Consider the following 7,169-nt stretch of genomic DNA (forward strand, 5'->3'; position numbering starts at 1 on the left):
AGCATCATCAGTACGGGTGGAAATTCCTTCCACCCATTTAGAAACATAATCTATGACTAACAGTATATAAAAGTAACCATTAGAATTTGGAAATGGACCCATGAAGTCAATGCCCCAAACATAAAAAATTTCACAGAAAAGCATAATCTATTGACGCATCTCATCCCTCTTGGATATATTACCAAACCTTTGGCATGGGGAACAATATTTACAAAATTCAGCAACGTCTTTAAAAAGAGTAGGCCACCAGAATCCACAGTCTAAAATTTTTCTAGCTGTTCTTTGAGGGCCAAAATGTCCTCCACTCTCAGATGAGTGCCAGACCTCTAAAATGGACTGGAATTCTGATTGAGGCATACACCGTCTAATTACCTGTTCAGCACCATACCTCCATAAATATGGATAATCCCATATATAATATTTGGACTCACTTTTCAGCTTGTCTCTTTGATGCTTAGTAAAATTTGGGGGAAAAGTATGGCTAACTAGATAATTAGCTACAGGTGCATACCAAGAAACTACTTCAGATACTGCATGTAAGCTCTCAAATGGGAAATTATCATTTATAGGAGTGGAGTCATCCTTAATGTGCTCAAGGCGACTCAAGTGGTCTGCTACTAAATTCTGGTTACCACTCCTATCCTTAATTTCTAAATCAAATTCTTGCAGCAGCAGTATCCAACGTATTAACCTTGGTTTGGACTCATTTTTAGCAAGTAAATATTTTAGAGCTGCATGATCTGAGTACACTACCACCTTAGTACCAAGTAAATAGGCTCAAAATTTATCCAGAGCAAAAACAATAGCTAGAAGCTCTTTTTCAGTAGTAATATAGTTAGATTGAGCAGCATCTAAAGTCTTAGATGCATAAGCAATTACAAAAAGATCTTTACCTTCGCGCTGAGCCAGCGCTGCTCCTACTGCATGGTTGGAAGCATCACACATAATTTCAAATGGCTGGCTCTAGTCTGGTCCTCTCACAATTGGAGCTTGAGTCAGGGCGATCTTCAGCTTATCAAATGCTTGCATGCAATCCACACTGAACTCGAACTCAATATCTTTCTACAGCAATCTGGATAAAGGCAATGCTACCTTACTGAAGTCCTTAATGAATCTCCTGTAAAAACCTGTGTGGCCAAGGAACGAATGGACTTCCCTCACGGAGGAGGGGTAAGGTAAACTAGAAATAACATACACCTTTGCTGGATCTACAGAAATGCCAGTATTAGACACAACATGTCCTAGTACAATTCCTTGTTTTACCATAAAGTGACATTTCTCAAAATTCAACACAAGGTTTGTACTTACACACCTATCTAATACTCTAGATAAACTATCCAAGCAAAGGCTAAATGAATCACCATATACGCTAAAATCATCCATAAAAACTTCCATACAGTTCTCAATAAGATCTGAAAAGATACTCATCATGCATCTTTGAAAAGTAGCAGGTGCATTACACAAGCCAAAAGGCATTCTTTTATAAGCATACGTTCCAAAGGGACATGTAAAAGTTGTCTTCTCCTGATTTTCAGGAGCTATATGAATTTGAAAATATCCTATATAGCCATCTAAAAAGCAATAATGGGATTTACCTGACAAGCGATCAAGCATTTGATCAATGAATGGCAAGGGGTAATGATCCTTGCGAGTAGCTTGGTTGAGACGCCTATAGTCAATGCAAACTCTCCATGAATTCTGTATTCTAGTTGTCAGGAGCTCTCCATGCTCATTCTTTACTGTTGTGACTCCAGACTTCTTGGGCACCACTTGTACTGGACTGACCCATTCACTGTCTGAGATGAGGTAAATGATATCTATTTCAAGTAGTCTGGTCACTTTTTTCTTGACAACTTCTAAGATGGTAGGATTCAATCTTCTTTGAGGCTGACGGACAGACTTTGCTCCCTCTTCTAAGAATATTCTATGCTCACAAACTTGAGGGCTAATGCCTATTATATCTGCCAAGCTCCATCCAATTGCTTTTTTATGTTTTCTCAGCATATTAAGCAGTTGTTCTTCTTGTTGGGAAGTGAGTTCCCTTGCAATGATAACTGGAAACTTCTGCTTATCCTCAAGGTAAGCATACTAGAGGTGTAGAGGGAGGGGCTTTAATTCTAATTTCTGCTCATAGCTAGGCTTTGGATCATCCGGGACTGGTGATAATGGCAAAGGGTTCTCATTGTTTTCAGAAAGTGTCCCCACACTTGGACCTTGCTCCATGTACTTCTCTTCTAATTCTTTCTGGTGAACTTCAGCTATAGTTTCATCAATGATGTCACATTAGAAGATAGAATGATCTTCTGGAGGATGCTTCATAGCTTCATTTAAACTGAATTTCACTGCTCTGCCATCTATCTCAAAGGAGCAAGTTCCTGAGAATGCATCCAGCTTGAACTTTGAAGTTTTCAGGAATGGTCTTCCAAGCAGGATTGATGATGGTATTCCTAAGTCATTAGGAAGCATTTCCAAGATATAGAAGTCAATGGGAAATGTGAGCCCCTTAATGCTCACTAATACATCTTCAGTAATTCCAACTACTGTGATAATACTTTTATCTGCTAACACAAAACGAGCTACCGACCTTTTTAAGGGAGGGAGCCTCAAAGTATCATATATAGACAATGGCATTATACTAACACATGCTCCTAAATCACACATGCAGTCAGAAAAAATTACACCTCCAATGGTACAGTTAACCATACATGGACCTGGATTACTACATTTTTCAGGTATACCTCCCATTAAAGCAGATATAGAACTACCTAAAGGAATAGTTTCTAATTCATTAATTTTATCTTTATGTATGCACAAATTTTTTAGAAACTTTGCATATTTAGGTACTTGCTGAATAACATCAAAAAGGGGGACAGTTACCTCAACCTTTATGAATATTTCTACCATTTTGGGGTCAAGTTCCATCTGCTTTCTGGACTTCCTTGCAAGTTGTGGGAATGGGATAGGAAGGGTGTTACTTGCAGCTTCTGCATCCTTTGGTGTTTCATTCTGTGGTTGAGCTGCTTCTTCTTCAACTATGTTTTGTACGTCCTCTTCCTCTTCAGCATCTTCCACTTCCACTACATCTTCAGCTGGGACGTGTTCTGGTGAGCTTGGCTCCTTATGGTTCCTCTCTTGTAGTGTGGTTCCGGACCTTAAAGTGATGTCATTGATGCCACCTTTGGGATTATGTAGGGGTTGAGAAGGAATTCCACTAGAGCTTGAAAGTTGATTGGTGGAATTAGGTGATGAATCTAACCGGAAAACGAGAGCTTGTAAAGTGGCAGTAAGACCATTTAAAGTAGAGTTCAGCTGCGTCTGTATGTCTTGTTGCCCTTGTGCAAGAGAACGAAGCATCTCGTCATTTGATGAGGAATTGGAGTTAGTGATCTGAGGAACCTGTTGTTGGTTGTGCTGGGGTCCTTGGGACTGTCTTAGGTGAGGTGCTATGTAAGGTTGGTTCTGATTCTGCTATCTGTTGTTATTATTGTTATTCCACCTCTGGTTTTCATTGTTGTCTCTGCCTCCTCTGTTATAGTTGTCCCTCCAACCATGGTTAGAATTATCTCTCCAACCTTGGTTGGAGTTGTCCTGCCATCCATGGTTATAGTTGCCACCTTGGTTGTAGTTACCACCTTGTTGATTGTATCCTTGATTCGGGCGGTCATAGAAGTTATGAATGGCTGCCACAGTGTTGTCTTCCTGTTGGAGCTGCGGACATTCATCAGTATAATGACTATAATCAGCACAGATCCTGCATACTCTTTGTGGAACCAACTGTTGGCTTTGTTATGGTGACGGAGGCTGAGCTTGTTGTGCTTGTTGTTGATTTAACTGCATCTGCTTCAGTAGGTTGGTCATTTCATATATACTCTGGGTAAGAGCAGTAGTTTCAACGCTAGAAGAAACCTCTGCAACAGCTTTTGAGTGGCTACGCCTCTGCCTGTGATTCCTAGTGGACTCAGCTAAGTCGCTGATCAGTTGCCATGCTTCATCTGTGGTCTTGTACTTTTTCAGGGAACCATTACTAGCACCATCCAGTGTAGTCTTATCCTGGGGGTTCATGCCTTGAGTGAAGTAGCTGATCAATACTAGTCTATCTATCATGTGATGGGGCATGCGTCCAGGAGATTGTTGAGGCGCTCCCAATATTCATAGAGAGTCTCAGATTTGCCTTGAATAATCATTGAAATCTCTTTCCTTAATCTATCAGTAACTTCAGCTGGAAAGTATTTTTCCAAAAATTCTCTTCTAAGTGTATCCCAATTAGTAACAGTCACTTCAGGTTGAGTGTAGTACCATTCCCTTGCCTTTCCCTCAAGAGAAAATGGGAAGGCAGTTAACAGAATAGAGATTTCATCTGCACCATGATGCCTAACAGTAGAACAGGCTGTCTGAAAATCCCTAAGGTGCTTGATAGGCTCTTGAGCAGGTAAGCCATGAAACTTGGGCATCAAGTTGATTAGTGCAGTCTTCAGTTCAAAATCTGTAGCCAGATTTGGATCACGCACTTGATACGGTTGCAGGGCAAAATCTGGGGCTCCAGCTTCCGGGAGAGTAATCCTCCTGGGTGCTGCCATGTTACCTGCACGTGAATCAACTGAATCAGTAGTAAAGGAGCTTGTCTCGCTCTCGGATGCTGGTTCAGATTCGCCCTCAGAGGCTAACCGACGTCGAGCTCGCCTAATACGCGAGAGAGTTCTTTCAATTTCAGAATCAAAAGTGGCTAAGCTCGGATCAGGCAGTGAACGCGTCATTCAATGAGAAAGACATATAGCTCATGGTAACAAAATAAAAATAAAATATGCAAATAAAAATAAAATATGTACACTAATTAATAATCTAGCACACTATTGCAACTCCCCGGTAATGGCGCCAAAAATTGAACGGCAGGCAGAAGTCGGCTAATTAAGAAATCAAAACATGGAATACGTTGTGAGTATAGTTCTTAACCAGCTAAGATCCACCTCGTCAATTTAGAAAAGTTGTCACAAATTTTAGAAATAAAAATACTGAGAGTATGAGTCCCGGGTCATCTCCCAACGAGTTGCAGGAAAGCGTGCTATTTTATTAACTAGGAGTTTTCCAGAAAAGTTAAGTTTTGATGATGAGTAAAAATTAATTGTAAATTAAAGCAATAAAAATAAACTAAGAATAATTATCGATATTCTAAATAAAAAGCCTTGACTAGGGGAATGATTAATTGGAAGTTCTATCCTTGTTGGAATCTTCTCAAGTGTAGTGTAAAGAGGTGGTTGTTTTCACTTAGTTAACCCTTACTAAATAAAGGAAAGTCAAGTGATTGAGCTAACTCTTACCCGCAAATCCTAGTCCTCTCCCTTGGGAAGGTCTAGCGTTAGTAGGTACAAAATTAGCCAACAACGTCTAATTTAACTAAACACTTGAGCATTCCAACTCAAGTGTCTCCTCTTAATCAACCCCTACGTCAAGTAGAAAATCTACTCCATTGACATGGATTTAATATTCATAAAAATATAAGAAGACATAATAAATTAAATAAAGTAAAATAGAGAATTAAAATTAATTAAAAGTAAAAGTAACTCTATATATTAATAAATCCAAAATACAATATACTTATCTGAAAAGGGTCAATGAGTAACTAATAAGAGTAAAGGAATAAGGAAACAAACTAAAGTAGTGTCTTCAACGAAGATAATGATTCTTCAGCATCCAAAATCCAAAGCAAAAGCATAAACTATAAATGTAAAAGCAATTCTAGATTCAGATCTAAAACTAAAAGTAATCCTAATATCAATGTATCTGAATGTGTGTAGATGCGTGTTGAGTCTCTACATGTTCCCTAGCTTTAGTCTGTATTTCTGGGCCGAAAATGGGTGAAAATACGGCCCGAAATTGCCCCCAGCGTATTCTGTTATTTCTACAGATCGCGCAGGCCACGCGTACGCGTCGTCTACGCATTCGCGTCATTTAGCTATTTTCCTTGTCACGTGTACGCGTCAGGCACGCGTTTGCGTCGCTGCGATTTCTTCATTTCGCGCGCTCGCGTGAGCCATGCGCTCGCGTCAGTGTTCGCTGGTCATATCCTTAGTTTCTTGTGTTCCTTTCATTTTTGCAAGCTTCCTCTCCATTCTCTAAGCCATTTTTGCCCTATGAAGTCTAAAACACTTAACACACGGATCACGGTATCGAATGGTATAAAAAGGAGTTAAAATGTACTAATTAAAGGTTTCTAGGAAGCAAGTTTTCAACCATAAACAATACTAGAAGGAATTATAAAATCATGCAATTCATATGAATAAGTAGGTAATGGCTTGATAAAAACCACTCAATTAAACACAATATAAATTATAAAATAGTGGTTTATCAGACATCAATAGTTTTTTCGCTTTAGGGAGAATAATGTGCTTAGAATCAGAACAAAAGGCGATTTAAAGGCTCAAAAGGGTTTACAATGGTGAATCCAAGGGTTGGCCATATAGGTTAGTAAGTTCAATATCAAAAATGGCCTCAATCATACTAAATGCATCCAAACAAATATCGGACATATAGATTCATGCAAATCTAAGATCACAATAAAAAAGGAGTATAATCACACAAGAGCAAACTTTGTGGTTGAGAATATGCAACCATCCATTAGAGCTCAAATCTCACAAGGTATGTTGTTCTAGATCTTTTTCTATGTTCTATGAAAAAGGATGCTTCAAGCAAGTTGAAAAACAATTTTCAATTCAATCAATGGTATGCCCTAAGAAAGATTCCATGGAAATTTCTTGTTGTTTCACCAAACTTATTTCCTATATGTATGTATGTTGTGATGGATGCAATTTTTCAAAATTTTCCTAGTTCTTTCCTAATTTTCAACAAGCAAAAACTAACATGAACAATCAGGACAAAATTGAACTAGGTGCTATACTATTCATATTATCTAATCACAACTTCTATCTATAAGCTATATTCCATGCAAAAGATGCAAATGCAATAGATATAAACTATGAATAGTCTAAGAGATGTACTAGAAGAAAATGTAATGCAATAATAAAAAACACTCCAAATATCTACAAGAAACATAATAAAAAGAAACAAAAAATAAAGTGCTTACTGTTCAGAAAAGAAAGTTTACACCCTAAAATGACGAATCCTCCCCACACTTAAGCGTTTCACGGTCCTCCGTGCACGAACATAATCCAAAG

This window comes from Arachis ipaensis, chromosome B10 (assembly GCF_059453495.1).
Source record: "Arachis ipaensis isolate K30076 ecotype BB chromosome B10, ASM5945349v1, whole genome shotgun sequence".
In the NCBI taxonomy this organism is placed as follows: domain Eukaryota; kingdom Viridiplantae; phylum Streptophyta; class Magnoliopsida; order Fabales; family Fabaceae; genus Arachis; species Arachis ipaensis.